The sequence below is a fragment of the Tachypleus tridentatus genome, chromosome 13 (assembly GCF_004210375.1).
Source record: "Tachypleus tridentatus isolate NWPU-2018 chromosome 13, ASM421037v1, whole genome shotgun sequence".
NCBI classification, from domain to species: domain Eukaryota; kingdom Metazoa; phylum Arthropoda; class Merostomata; order Xiphosura; family Limulidae; genus Tachypleus; species Tachypleus tridentatus.
Genome location: NC_134837.1, coordinates 57,631,991 through 57,648,484, shown reverse-complemented (window position 1 = coordinate 57,648,484; position 16,494 = coordinate 57,631,991). Strand labels below are relative to the sequence as shown.

The following is a 16,494-nucleotide window of genomic DNA, read 5'->3' as shown; positions in this document are numbered from 1 at the left end:
CAAGATGGCATTACTGAGCACAAATGCAGAATCTGCCTAAACATCGGTCTTACAAACTTACATCTTCAAAAACCACTGAAGGATCTGTAAACATTATCAGAAGGACTCTAATTTTATTAAAATAAAACTATCTGTGATAAAAGTCCAAAAAAAGGTACAGTTTTGCTTTGTGGCAACTTTTAAAAATCATTGACCAACTGAATTAATAAAAAGTGAAGTTTACTACTTTCATAAAATGTGAGACACATTAAAATGAGTTTGATGTTCACAACCTCAGGATTTTGTCTCCGAAAAGCTCATTAAATAATAAGATCAAGCAAAAATGGAAACCAACAACAATGAAAACAAAATCCAATACTGTTATTCTTAACAAAGATAACTATATCATGGAAACTAACTGACAACTAAAAAACACTACTTTCTACAAGAAACTCTCACATGATCCAACAACTCAGTTTCTGAAGACAATTAACTGATAAACTTAAAAAATATATCCAAAACAATAAAATTAACAAAGAAACCTTTCAGCATTTGATACCCAGATAAAATTTCCCTGGTAGATTTGATCTCTTACCAAAAACATGCAAAACCAAACAATCCTGGCCATCCCGTAATTTCTAATATAAACATGGCTACTGAAAAAATGTCCACTTTTATTGACGAACATACAAAATATATTCCCTGTACCTTCCCATCTTACATAAAGAATACTACCCACTTTCTTAACATCATAGGATATATTAACACTGACAGACAGTTACCACCCAACAGTCTTCTTTGCATGATGAATGTTTCTTTTTTCTACACTGATACTCCACATGATGAAGAAATAGAAACTCTATTAAAGTCCACATAAAACCTTTCTAATCCATCAGAATCTCAAATAGTAATTCATCTTGCTAGTCTTGTTTTAACTCTGAAATACTTCAAATTTAATAATGAGCATTACCTTAAGGTGAATGGTACTGCAAGGGTACAAAATGACTCCCAATTATACTAACATTTTTTGGGGTCATATTGAAAGCCAACTTTTACAACTAAGTCCTGTAAAATATCACACATGGAAACATTACATAGATTACACATTTTTTCATATAGATAATCAGTCTAGAATGCTTAAAAAATTTATCTCATATGCAAACTCCTTTTACAAAACAATCAATTTTATCTTTGATTACTCACTTACCCAAATTAAATTTCTTGACATCAGTCTCTATGATTACATATTACACACCAATTTATGTAACAATTCTACAGACAGACCACAATACCTTCACTATATAAAAGCTGTTACTCTGCTCACTCTAAAGGGAATATTACTTAGAGCAAAGCTCTTAAAATAAAGAAAATACACTCAGGTGAAAAAGATTATAGAAAAAACACAAAGACTACAAAGAAGATATAAATATACCAAAATCAACTGACAGATAAAAAAGGCCAACATTCAGTGGAAAAACATCCTAAAACAAAGTAATACTAAAATTTCAAATTCCTCTTATTATTACCTATTACTTTAACCTCAGAAACATTTTCATCTCCTAGAATTTAACAATTGCCTTAAACAGATATTTCCTGAAGTTCCTATTGTCTCCTCATAAAAAAGCAAAACAATAAAAAGATATCCTTGTTCACACAAAAGTGAATTATATCCCATCCAAAACTGGTTGTTGTTCATGCAATAAAACCCAATGTCAAATCTTCAAGTTCATTAAAAAATCACAGACTCATTTCCTGACAAACATAAAAGAAACTTTAAAATATCAAAACTAATCATGTGACACAAAAAAAAAACCATTTATCTTACACAGCATAAAAGATGCAATTACCAAAATATAGAACATATGCAAACAACTATAAGAGAATGTTTCCACAACAATAAATCTTCAGTTAACAGTGAAAAAACTCCCCTTGTTGTTCAACACTTTAGCTAACCCAGCAGATAGAGAAATAAAAAAAGCTTATTGGGTTGCTGATCTAAACACTGGCCAACCTTTCATAACAAATCAAGATCCTGGAATCAGTGGTCTCCATTCATTGGTGTTCATCTCTGTCAGAAAAATGTTTTTTATTCTTTGCTTATTTTTCATATTATGTTCAAGATGGATTTCCTGAAACTTATTTGTTTACAATAATTTTTCATGCATATTTTTATAAATTGATCAGTATAACATATCTTTTCCACTCAGCCTCTAGGTCTTACCTTATTTTACTTAAACATTTAAGTATAGTTTTATTTATTCATTTCTTTTTTTTAGCCATTTCTAAAGCAAAATAACCCTAACAACTTTTTACATAATGTTTTAAATGCTAAACACATTGTACCAGAAATGGAACACACAAAAATACATGGAAAAATATGTTAACACTTCCTGGAACACCAGATGATCTTCACATAACATCATTCAGCTCCCTTTATATATATCACTAATTCTAATTATTACATCATCATTTCCAGTTTACCCCTGAAGAGATTCATAGATTAAAGTCAATACAGATTCACCAGAAAGAAATTATGCCTTGTTAATCTTTTAAATTTTCTCAAGAAAGATACTTGTGTTGATAACGGAAAGGGTATGTACTTGGTATATTTACATTTCCAAAAATATCAGCTAAAACTTGCACTAGTGAAAGTTGTGAAAAATCTAGTTATTGTATTATAATTATTTGGTGATTTACTGAATGAAAGTAAAAGGATATTATTAATAGTATGTATAAATATACCCTTATTATTAGTAAAGTGCCTCAGTGATCATTGCTTGGGCTCTTACTTTTTCTCACTTGTCAATACTATAATTAGATTAGTTAAATTAAATTTAATTTAAGGCATTAAATTAGTAAATTTTGCAGATGATACTAAATTCTGTGGTATTTCTTGCTGAATAACTATATCAAATTGCAAGCTGAAAATAAATTTGGCAAATGTTTCAATTATAAAAAATGCAATATTGTGCATTTGGGCTTTTGTAATTTGAATCATTTGATAATAATGGAAGCCAACTCAACATTATTTGTACAATTAATAGTATTACTTGTGAGATAGCAAATTTTAATTTTATTCTGCAGTTTCATTTATCATTCATTTATTATTCTTTCAATTTTTTATAAATCAACTATGGCTTTTTACATTAAATTGCTAACTCACCTTCTAGCTAGAGCATGTTGAAGTTAACAATTTAAATATTGTCCTCTTAGCTACAGAACATGCCATATGGTGTGACTGTAAACTGACAAGCAGTTGCAGAATGCACCATATGGTACACTTTAATTTCTTTCAAGCAACAGCCTATAGAACACACCCCATTGATAACTGAACTTTGATTGGTTGATAATTTATTTCATAAAACTCTGCAGCTAAGGGGTTAATAAAAATTAGTATGAAATTGACACAAGCTTCCTCTAGTGACAACATGTATTAATGTTGTGAAGAATTATGCAAATCAGCTGGCTACGAGATATCATCTCATGGTCTAACCCATAAAAACCATGCTTTTAGCTTAAACAAATTAGTTTACAAGATATAATTAAATGTATTATTACCAATTATCACTCAACAGTTACAGATCTTGAAGTTTTTCAAATTTGGAATATTTATTGTGTTGTTCAGAATTAAGTTTTTTTGCTAGTTCTGTTTCCTGATGCCTTGAATTATTGAAATGATTATTAACATTAATATTTATGTTATATTGTTTATTAACATTAGTACCAAGTCCTAGCTAATCACATTTATTAACTGTATTTTTCAGTGATAAATTTTTTATTCCAATTTATTAAAAAAAAGTATTTTGGATTTTTGTAGTTGTCAAAGTTTAGAAAATTTGTTTTTATTTATTTGACCTATTTGAAGCAATTGTTAGTTTTATTCCATTACATACTATATTAGTAACAATTAAGGTAATACTGTGCATACAGTAATCCAAGAGGCCTTACCACTGACCTGTAATTGTCTAGAATTTTAGAAATAATTCTGAGTTTTGACTTGTTATTAGTATCTTTATAAATATAACCTAAAATTCAAGCAAAAAAGGTAGCATTGACAGACTGAGTGACTTATCCACTATTATTGATATTATGCTGTACACTTTTTCAGTTTAATCACATTACCGAGTTTTACTCTAGTATTGGGTAGGGTTACCAGACATTCCAGTAAAAATGGAATGCCACAGAAATTTAAAGTATTAAATTATCACAGTTTCTCCAATCTAATGTGTGAATTCGATATACATTTTTAGTCTAACATATACGGAATGTTACTATGCACGTCTCCTTTTATTTACTAATTACTTGGTAAAATATCTGACAAGAACAAGTTACATGGCTCGTTTTCTTAACCTAAACTACCATCGATTAGCTACAGAAATTAAGATTTAAAAACTTGCCTGTAGCAAACAGGGAAACGAAGATGCAATATTTTTCTTTTCAATCACTTTTGTTCACCAAGTTACTTATTAAGTAGGTTCAAAACAACTTAAAAAGTTACTTTGTTTGTTTTTTTACCTTAACAAGCTTTTACTAAATTTAGTTTTTCATAGCTAAACCGTGATGCAATAAACATGGTTATTTATTAAATGGTAAAACTAAGTCTTATAAAAATATAACCTATTCTCTTTTGGTGCTGTTACAGTGCCATTCCGTATGATAAAAAATGTTCGTTTTTCATTCTGGAAGTATTATGAGTTATAACTCTACTGTTAGAACTAGTGTGAAACAAAGACGTTGATCTCTATTCTGAGATTGAAACGATGTTATGTACTTTAATTAGTTTTAATACCCATACCAGCCATCTTGAAAATACATTTTTACTTCAAACGAGTATATCATCATCATGACATACAGTGGTCTATCATAAACTTCAATATCACCATACTTTTTATTGTCATAATGCAAAAAAATAAAATTTCTTAACATACCACACTTCTTGAGAATGAAAATTTAATGCAGACATGAAGACTTTTATCACAAAACGAATCTTTCACTTTAGCCTAATATCAAGTTAATATTTGAAATAACCGCAGTCAAAATTACTACCAATCAGAAAGCTAAACGTCAGAGGAATTATTCGCCCTCTGTTGATGATAACTTCTATTACATATAATATTATATATTGAGTGAAAATTTGATTGCAAGGAACCCATTTCGAAACTAAAATAGACTGATTGAATGTGTGATGAAGAAAACTTTATAACAAGGAAACTAGCGATTATACAACAATTTTACCTGATAATGATAAAACTTTGTTGAAACATTATACATTAATGTCATAGAAAACTTGTTTTTAGTCTATCTAATATTCAACGATAGAAGCTCATTTCTATTGTTTCTTCATATTTTCTCAATGTAAGGTGTTTTGACAGTGCGTTCAACTTCTAGTATTAGACACTGAGTATTCAGATACAGCATAAAATAATTGTCACAAAACGTTAACTATTGAAGATAACGACCACAAAGTGAAAGAGTGAAAACGAAGCTTTTTTGTTGTTGCTGCTGTTAAGGCTTTGTTTGTTTAATTATTTTCTTATAGCAAAGCTATATTAGGCTATCTCCTGAGTCCACCGACGGGAATCGAGTCCCTGATTTGAGCGTTGTAAATCCAAAGACTTACCGCTGTACCAGCGGTGCACACTGTTAAGTCAACGGTGCACAATAAGCCACCTATACTCTGTCCACCACTAGCATCAAAAACCGATTTTTAAAGTTGTAAGCATTGTTTTTTGTTTTTTCTTAATTTCGCTCAAAGCTACTCGAGAGCTATCTGTGCTAACCGTCCCTAATTTAGCAGTGTAAGACTAGAGGGAAGGCAGCTTGTCATTACCACCCACCGCCAACTTTTGGGCTACTCTTTTATCAACGAACAGTGGGTTTGACCGTCACATTGTAACGCCGCCATGGCTGAAAGGGCGAGCATGTTTGGTGCGACGGAGATTCGAACCCGCGATCCTCAGATTACGAGTCGAACGCCTGAACCCACCTGGCCATGCCGGGCCAGTTGTAAGCAGGAAGACTTGCTGCTGAGCCACTTGGGAAAAACCAGATCGTTACTTCAGATGATGAAATTACTAAGACTAATCAGGGGAACTAAACAGAAATTTTTAAAGATAAAAAATGAGCAAGACAGAAAAATAAAAAATAAAAATAAGAATAAATTAACAGAAAATTACGAAAGGACCACGAACAAAGAGACAGAGTAAAAGAAGACAAAGAAGGAATATAACAGAAGAATTAAAAGAAAGGTACATAATATCTAACCCAGTAGTTCTCAAGATTGTCAGGCTTGCATAGCCCTTTTTGTTAATTACTTCTTAATTATGGCCCAGCATTGTGAGGTGGGTTAAGGCATTCGACTCGTAATTTAAGGGTCGCGGGTTAGAATCTCTGTCGCATCAAACATGCTCGCCCTTTCAGCCATGGCGGCGTTATAATGTTACGGTCAATCCCCCTATTCGTTAGGAAAAGAGTAGCCCAAGAGTTGGTGGTGACTAGCTGCCCTCCCTCTAATCCTACGCTGCTAAATTAGGAATAGCTAGCACATATAGCTCTCGTGTAGCTTTGTGCGAAATTCAAAAACAAACAAACAAACTTTTAAATTACGAATCCAGGAGTAATTTTTGAAAAATATATAAAACGCCTAGTTACAAAGATCCATATTTTAAACACTTATCCATTAATGCGAAGAATGCAACTGTTTTTCCTCTGGCACGATTGAAAAATATGCGGTACCATTTTTGTCAGTTTTAGAGGAAAAACATACTGGTGACTCTTTGCAAGTAGAGTGTGTCCTTAAGTGAATAGAGTATGTGGAAAGCTTAGATAGGGCTTCTTACAAATTTTCTGATTTTTATGTTAATTGTGTTGTGTTCCACTGATATTAGAATTCCTAATCTAACACATATAAAACCAAATGTGTGTCACGTCACACTTGTTGTTTGTTTTTTTCTTCACAAAAGACAAAATGTGTTTATTTAGATACAATAGAGCGATTACTGTTTGCCTATTACAATTTTAACGGCGGAGGTTCAAGGAAGCCGTGTGAGAGGATCTTGAAACCTTCTAAGTGTAGTGAATGATAGTAAAATAAGCCTAAAGTAAAGTCGTAGTGTTGGATCACCTAGCCTAGACCCAAGTGCATAAAATTTATGATGAAAATAAATATAACGATTTAATTTTAAACCTTAATCGTTTCTGAATTAATCTACCTTCTGTTAAATCACGGCTCTGCATGGCCAGGTGATTTAGGCACTCGACTCGTAATCCGAGGGTCGCGGATTCGAATTCCCGTCACACCAAACATCCTCGTCCTTTCAGCCGTTGAGGCTTTATAATGTTACGGTCAATCCCACTATTCGTTGGAAAAAGAGTAGCTCATGAGTTAGTGGTGGGTGGTGATGACTAGCTGCCTTCCCTCTAGTCTTACACTGCTAAATTAGGGTTTCGTTTCTGTACCGCTGTACCAAACTATAATCAAAGGTTTCCAAACTAATTTGCACAGAAGCCAGAGGCAGTCTTTTTTAAACTACTGATGTATGTGACAACATTGAATGAAGATATATGTATATGGTAATATATTTGTATTTATGTATATGCATATGTGTGTTTATGTGTGTGTTCTCTTATAGCAAAGCCACATTTGGCAATCTGCTGAGTCCACCGAGGAGAATCGAACCCATGATTTTAGTGTAGTAAGTGTGTTTGTGTTTTTCGTATAGCAAAGCCACAAAGGGCTATCTGCTCAGCCCACCGAGGGGAATCGAACCCCTGATTTTAGCGTTGGAAATCCGGAGACATACCGCTGTACTAGCGGGAGGCTAGTGTAGTAAGTATGTAGACTTACCGCTGTAACAGCGTGGGACATATGTATATGTGTGGGTCATGATACATGATCTTACAAGCATGTATGAATATATTTATAATATATATTATAAGCAGACATTCATAAGCATGTATAACATGAATTAACCAATTGCACAAAGAAAACAACAATCATGCACCAAATGAATGGTAAATATGGATTTAAACTAAATGTTAAAATCTTGTGATATGAGGTTAACTGCAGTTACTGATCTATGAGAAGGTACAGTGCACTCGTTACATTAACACTTGTAAGAGAATGTTTCATTTTCGATAGTAAAATATTCATCAATTAATGGATTTCACTGAGTGATAAAAAATGGAGAAACTCACACTATGCCTGAAAAAAATTCACAGTTTGACCCGATGTTTTCTTCAAGAATAGTGCAAGATATTTCAAAAGGTGGATCGAATTGAAATATTTTTAAGTGCATAAAATTATCAGTAGCAAATGTAAAACTGGTCTATCGAGAGTTTTATTTTGTCATGCAAATTGGAATATTTAGTTAGCACTATTTTATTAATATCTTCTCAATATTGTTTCAATATCAGATATAACAAATGATGCATAAAACTGCAGGCTATATGTGTTTTAAAGGTGTTAGAATGTAACATCTGCATGGTGAAACTTTTTTTAAAGTCACACACGAACTATAGTAATAAACCTTTCTTGGAAGAAAGACTCTAGGAGAGATGATGGAAATGTTACTGTAATTTTATGATAAGAAATATAGATTGGCGTCTGTTAATCTGGGCCAACTTATTTGTGTAAGAACTAGAGGAAATAGTCCTGGATCGAATAATAAGTTGTGTTAACCAGTGTCATTGGAATTGCAGTAGAAGACAGCACAAATATAGGTCATGGTCAACCAAACGCCAATTGAAGCAAGGGGCAAAGAAATTCAGACATTAGAGATATATATTGTATGAGCAAATAGGGAATGAATACAAGTGATGTTCATAGAAATGTAACTTAAATTTTGGGCTGAGGACAAAGTTGAAGTAAAAGAGAGAGTTAAATAATGATATCAAGACACACGGTAGTATGTCATGCGTCCAAAACAACCTGCAGGACACACTGTTTATTATTAACAGTTGTGATAGTTTAGAGATTTGTATTTTTTGTAGCTCGGACTGAAGTAATCCAAACGATTATACATTTTCAGTGGAAGAGTTCTACTGGACAAATTTCAAGACAGTCTATTAAGAAATATACGAGATATGAAATATCCAATTTTGATAAAAATTTTTCCTGTTTTTTTTTTTCTTCGCGCCAGAAGTACGGAAACTTTATTTGATATAGAACATGCCTTTATGGATTTTTTCAAATGCAGTACACTGATAGATCTCTAAAACCTACAATTAAGTGTCATATTTGGTTTAAGTAAAGCCATACGTATGTAATTATTCAACAAAAACAGCTCATACGCAAAATATAACTTGAGCTGTTTGTCCGAAATTTTACTACAGCTTCACCTAGAAGTGTACTGTTTTCAGCTTTTGTTTCTCAGAGATTGATTCAAGCTAGTAAAAATATAAGCTGAAAGGACGCGGAGATCCATAAGTATTAGTTAGGCCAAGAAAACTATATTATCAGTTTATAGCTTAAATTTTCAAAAGAATCGTATGGGTGAACAGTTTTTATTTATTATCCATTGTCGGCTTTTAAGGAGATAAGATTCTCTTCGTTAAAGAATGTTTAGCATGATGTTATTTTAACTTTAGCAATTAGCATAAAAAATGATGTTTGATATAGCTTTACAGAGTGCATACGGGTGATGACAATAACACCGCTAATCTAGATTCCATGGTGTTGCTATGAAGGAATTTATTAATTCTATTTTAGAAAGAAAAACTATCATCATATATTTTAAAGAATCTGGTTGGTTTTGTAAAGTATAGACCTATTTTAAGTAATAGGGTTGTGATCCTAAAGCTGTTGTTTGTTACTATCGAGTATCACTTTCTTACTTTCTGTGATTTGTAGGTGTGTATTGACAAAAAAAAATATGATGTGTAATTAAAAAAAAAAACATATTAGGTGGAAAAAAAAAATATGCAGCCACAAAACGGCTAAACATGCAACTTAAAGGAATGAAATCAACATTAGTGACGAAACTGGTAATCATACTTATAGCACTCATAACAATTTTACAAGAAATATTCATTCATTAGTTAGCCAGGTCGCGTATTTCATTTTACCCAGTTTTATCCTTGCACAGTAAACGCGGTCTGGCTGACTAATGACTGAATACTTTCTGTAAAATTCTTATGAATGTTATAAGTATAGTTCTTAATTAGACCGCCAGTTTTGATTTCATTCCTTGAGGACAAAATTTATTCCCTTTTTTCATATTTAAGGTGTTTTTGATTAGATATTACTATATCATGTATTTTCTAACTTCTTATATTATTATAGTGTTACTATAAATTGATAACTTATTCCAAGTAGTTTCAGTTTTCACACAACACTTGGATAAAATGTCATTAATTTCATTCTAAGTGCCTTTGTTCCTTCATTATTCTATTGAGAACACACCTGTTTTGCCATGGATCTTATAGTTGCTGTGCTACACATTATGGACGAATGTGGACAGCAAGATTGCTTGGTATCTTAAGGTTACTATTTCTTCTATGATTGAATGGGTAGTTCTAGTTGCTCTGGCAAACATTACATTACCTGTGAAATAGGAATGTTGGTGTTTAAGTTATCTGGTAAATGAATTTGATCTGATCAGTTAGAAAAAAAGTTTAATTCTACTATAAGGGAGAGTCTACCGTATAAAACATGTAAATACACTGTTTATATCTTTGTTTTATAAAATGATAGTGTTTTGTATTTTACAATTTATCAAGTCTCTTTATTTCATTTTCATGAACTCAATTTGCCATTCCTTAGAGCTAAAACGATGAATATATTCAACCCTTTACTGCAAGAATATATTGTCCCAGGCACTTGTGATTTTTCATTTCACAAAACTACTAAGGCACATTGCATTAACAGCTATATTAACTATATCATTGACCATTCAGTGCCCCCTGTCAAAAGACGTATTGGTCAGTAAGTATAGCCATTTCACACTCACGCGTGTTTCTTCCACCGTTATTTGATTTAAAAGGGACAATTTTGGTTCCAGAGAGTAAAGAGGTAAAACTGTAAACTAATTCCCGATACTAGATAGTAAAATTAAGCCAACTGATTCATAACTAGTGTTCTGTAGTATTCAGATACAGTGATACCTATCAGATTGTTGCAAGTATAGCAAAATATAGATTATAAAAATATTAAACAGTGAACAATAACGAACTTGGTTGGTTAGGAGTATAAATTAGATATTGAGGAAGTTAGTTTTTTAAAATATATCTACACAAAACAAGGACAAGATCAAAATAGGGAAATACCACACTTTCATGCTAGAATACAGTTTTGGTGTGATATCTCATAGTCATTAAAAATACTTAAAACAATTACTCTTCTAATAGACACATATTAAAAATAGAGAACACCAAACACGTTCTAACTTTTAAAAGTTTCAGCATTGTCCCTTGAAGTAAGAATAACCTCATTTAGAAAAACATGGTCGAGGAGAATAAGTTCTATAAAATTTCATTTAGTATGAAACCTTTATTTAGAGTAAAGGATTACTACAAGTTTATGACCTTCATAGACCTGTTTTTGTTACGAAATTGCAAACTATGTGCAAAATATTAAAACGAAATTTTAGAAAATTAGCTGAATGTACTTGAACAAAGATTTTATCTCAATTAGTCTCGAACAGGATAAAATATGATAATATTAATATCATCAAAGACTGATGCTTCTTGCTTTATTTGTTTAGAAACATCAACTTGTATTTTGAATACGTTAAATACAGTTTAAATAAATAAAATGTAAAATTACGCCTAAATCACTAGCCAGTCCAAAAATAGTCTTATCAAACACAAATAATGGTACTTATTTTGTAATATATTCTTGAGTAACAGCTGTTGTTAAAAAATAAAACCAATACGAGACATTCATTAAAATTAAGAAGATTATGAAAAAGTTAAATTTTACAAATTAAACTTATTTATTAATTCAAATAATTTGGAACTATAGTTATATGTAATTTCTTTTAAGAAATCAGTGCCTCTGATTTCATTTTATAAGGACAAAGTTTTTAAAAAAGGTACAAATATTCAAATTGCTAGAAATTAAAAATATTACTTCACCAACACCACTGGCCCGGCATGGCTAGGTGGTTAAGACACTCGATTAATAATCTGAGGGTCAAGTGTTCGAATCACTGTCACACCAAACATGCTTGCCTTTTCAGCCGTGGAGGTGTTATAATGTGAGTCAATCCCACTATTCGTTGGTAAAAGAGTAGCCCAAGAGATGGCGGAGAGGGGGTGATGACAAGTGTCTTCCCTCCAGTCTTACACTACTTAATTAGGTACGGCTAGCGCAGACAGCCATCGTGTAGCTTTGAACGAAATTCAAAAACAAACAAACCAACACCACTGTCTCGTGATGAATCAGGGGTTATAGACTAACAACGCAAAAATCGGGTTTTGCTTATGCAGGTGAACAGAGAGCAGATAGATCATGTAGTATACCCCTTCCCAACTAAATCACTTCATTTTGCTTATAAATCGTTATTTACCAACTCATTCTATAAGCATAGTGTGCTCTTGACACAAGTATCATATTTTATATTTGGTGTGACATAGCTTACCTAAGATGTCTTCAGTCTTTCTCTTAATAAAAAAATCAAACATTTGAGAATATTCAGTTTAGAATTAAACCAAAGATATCAATTATCAACAACAAGTATACCTGAATCACGAAGTATTTTTCTCTCTCGTTATGGCTAATAATGACAACCTTCACTAAACATCAAATATATTTACATATCAACATTTAAACCAAGTTTTTCATTTGCCTGAAAGTTTGTACTCTTGCAAATAATTAGACATACGCAAACAAAACCACATATAATGTAAGACGATTATACACACACGCACATTAGCCATGCAGTAAATTATACCACCCACATTCTGTGGCAAACAATAGAAACATTAATCAGTTTTCTGGTGGGCTTGGACACATAAATCTTGTGATTACCACATAATGATTCAGCTCAACGCCAATTGTTACTGTTGCTTGTAATTAAGCACAAAGCTACACAAAGAGCTATCTGTACTTTGCCCACCACGGGTATCGAAACCCGGTTTTTAGCGTTGTAAGTCCGCAGACATTCCGCTGTGCCACTAGGGAGCCTCAACACCAACTTGAAAAATAGTACGTAAATAACTACGGAAAATGGACATTTTGCAATTATCTATCGACAAGCTAACCTTATATATTATGAACTGTAAACTACACGCACAGAGAAACATCACCCAGAAACTTTCTACAAGTATCTACCAAAATTTGGAACAAATCTTAAACTCATTGCACGAAATGCAAGGCTCCTGTACTCCTTCTGGCTTATTGATATACTATAATACCCAGCTTTCCTCAATACCCATACCAACTGTCAGTTTCGGTGGATCTTCACCAATTGCATCAACTGCCTTAGTTGTGTTGACTTAGTACCATGCAGCTTGCTATGTAGAAATATCAATATAACTTACTAGGTAGTTCAAATAATTATCTAACAAGATATCAAACCAAAGTATTTCCGTCAAGTCAAATACCAATAACTATTTCTGAGAGAATGTACATTTGGATTATAATTTGTCTTAGCTGCTGATCCCCAATACTTTCCTAACTGATTTATAATTAAGTGGTTACATTATGATATTCTTTAAAAATATGACTACCTTCTTAGAAAGTAAGTAATTTCACGTATTTTCAGCTATTTATTTTTAACGAACCAAACTGCTAATCAATCAATTAATTTTAGCTATAGTAATTCGAAGACTGATTCTCGCATGTTAGCTAATCATCACCGCAGCCAAACTATTCCCCTACTATCATTTTCTCATCTTACCCTTTGTGAACTGTCAGATGTGTACAGCCACCATCTTCCTTCTTATAAATCAGGTCAAGATAACACAGCACATTGTCTTTTACATAAAAATTCACATATTAATCCATCTATGACTCCTTGATCAATCAATTTTTGAAAAGATTGTCAGTGACATAGAGTTTAAGTTTGTTGACACGTTAACAATGTTTGAATGCATCAATCAACTATTGCTGTTCATATTTGCTTAACTGAGCAGTAAAAAAAAAGACATATGGACAAGTCCAACTAGGAGCAAGATACAGGCATGTATCTTAATCATATACCAAGTAATCAAGCTATAAACAAGCTGTTAAGATGTAGAATTAATGTACAAAGCTACTAAAAATTGTAGTTGCTTCATAAAATGCAATTAAAATATTAATAACACAACCACTCGATTTAATTATATGATATGTTCTAACAAAGTATGGAAGACGTTCATTCTAGCTGGTTCTTAACAATAATTCATTTACAAGCATAATTATCCATTGAGCCAAATAGCCAAACTGAGAATTATTGCATGAATTTTATGTTTTCACCACACCTAAAAATTCATTCATCACCGCAAACAACTGGGGGTTGAAGTTCAATCATTGACTAATATGCATCTCTCCAAATGCACTGAATCATGCTATTCACTACTCAACCAAAATATATTGACTACAGACTACATTACAGTATCAACTAATGGCAAACATTGGCCCACTTGTTAACACAATGGAGAACAACTCTTTTTTATTAATTTTGGACAGAGTACAAGCTACATCCAGGACAACTTTTTTGCTTGCTCATTTGTTGAATTTGATGCAAAACTACTTGAGGTCTATCTTCATTATCTGCCACTAATTTAAAAGTGATATACAAGAAGAAAGTCAACTAGTCAATGCCAACTCTTGTGCTACTCTAATTGAATAGTGGGATCGGCTGTCACATTATAACTCCCTCATGGCTAAAATAGCAAACATATTCTATGATGATTTACTTTTCCTGTTTGTTGCACATAGGGTACATTGCTCACGCCATTTCTTCGTTCCTTGATGTGAATGTAGCTACAAACATATTTTACATATTTGCTTTGAAGAAAGTGGTCATATACCATGGTGTGAAATATGGAGAGCTGCAGACTCTTATTTTTCCTTTGACCACTATAATATTGATAGAATTAACAAATAACCACTTCCTTCTTACTGTATAACAAAAAATTTGCTCTTTGCAGAATATTATAATTTTCCCTTTACTAGTATCAATTTCAACCCTACATTTATGATGTACTGTAAGAGGTTCTTAGCAATGGCCTGAAATATAAAAGTAAAAGCCAAAGTATCACATCTCTATCATTGTAGCCTCTTAAACATAAATTCAGTTGTTTCTTCAAGATCAACAGGTGCATTGCATATGTTGAATAACACAGCACTAAATTTATAGAGTCCTTTCTGAGTTTTCAAATCCGTCTTAGGTCTACTGCTGTCATCCAGCCTGACTTTATAATAATCACATATAGAACAAAAGGTAACCTTGCAATACATCAAGGGTGTATTGAACCATGTAAAATAAAAAGCATTAATGAATTTATGCATTTGAATTATACGCTGAACTATGACTTCCTTCTTTTCCTCCTTATAATAACTAATTAATATTGTTATTTTATAGAAACCTACAATCAATCTGTGCTACTCATTGCTTGTTTTTGTTAAAATTGTCTAAAAATAAAAATGAAATGTATACAATAAAAATACACTATATCAGGCTAACCGAAAGCTAGGAAATTAAACAAAATTAAAGATATTGTTGATCTGGACAGAATCATCATTACCAATGACACTTCCCAATGGTAAGGGCTGGTTTGTTTGGAATTCCGCGCAAAGCTACACGATGACTATCTGCACTAGCCGTTCCTAATTTAGCAGTGTAAGACTAGAGGGAAGGCAGCTAGTCATCACCATCCACCGCCATCTCTTGGGCTACTCTTTTACCAACGAATAGTGGGGTTGACCATCACATTATAACGCCCCCACGGTGAAAAGGCAAGCATGTTTGGTGCAACGAGGATTCGAAACCACGACCCTCAGATTACTAGTCGAACGCCTTAACACACCTGGCCATGCCGGGCCTTTTACCAACGAATAGTGGGATTGATCGTCACATTATAACGCCCCTACGGTGAAAGGGCAAGCATGTTTGGTGTGACGGGGATTGGAACCCGCAACCATAGAACTACGAATGGAGTGCCTTAACCACCTGGCCATGCCGGGTATAATGGTGTTGGTAGAGTAACATTTTAAATTTCTGACAATTCGAATATTTGTACCTTTTTTCAAAACTTTGTCCTTATGAAATAAAATCAGAGGCACTACCATTTAAATTTCTGATGATAGTTTGTGTTCATTGCTGTCTCTTAAGATTGTTGAGTGGAAGGATCAGTCGTAATATCTGCTGAGTTTAAACAGATGCACTTAGGCATTGAATTCTGAGCCATCCAAGCTCAGCACTGGATGTTGCACTGTTTTTTCCAGGTCCAGCTGTTCCAGATGACAAGTTTCCTCAAGCATTTTATGAAATAATCCACGTTATCCTTTGCTGTATCTTTAAACACTAATGTGTTAACCTACTTCAACTCACCACCGTTGTTAAATAGTGATGCAGACATGTAGCTGCT

At 32.8% G+C, this 16,494-nt stretch overlaps 1 protein-coding gene across 7 annotated transcripts in view; it reads right to left on the bottom strand.

Annotated features, from left to right (window-relative positions):
* LOC143239435 (uncharacterized) overlaps positions 1-5,047 on the bottom strand; it is a 65,462-nt gene extending 60,415 nt beyond the window's left edge. For 3 of the 7 annotated variants that reach the window (XM_076480485.1, XM_076480491.1, XM_076480489.1), the window contains exon 1: positions 4,908-5,047. The gene's annotated coding sequence lies outside the window, so the exon portion shown is untranslated. Of the gene's footprint in view, positions 1-1,990; positions 2,048-3,142; positions 3,255-4,907 lie in introns of those variants that run through there. The other 4 variants (XM_076480487.1, XM_076480492.1, XM_076480486.1 and 1 more) reach the window with 4 other exon arrangements.
* Between the last annotated feature and the right edge of the window lie 11,447 nt (positions 5,048-16,494).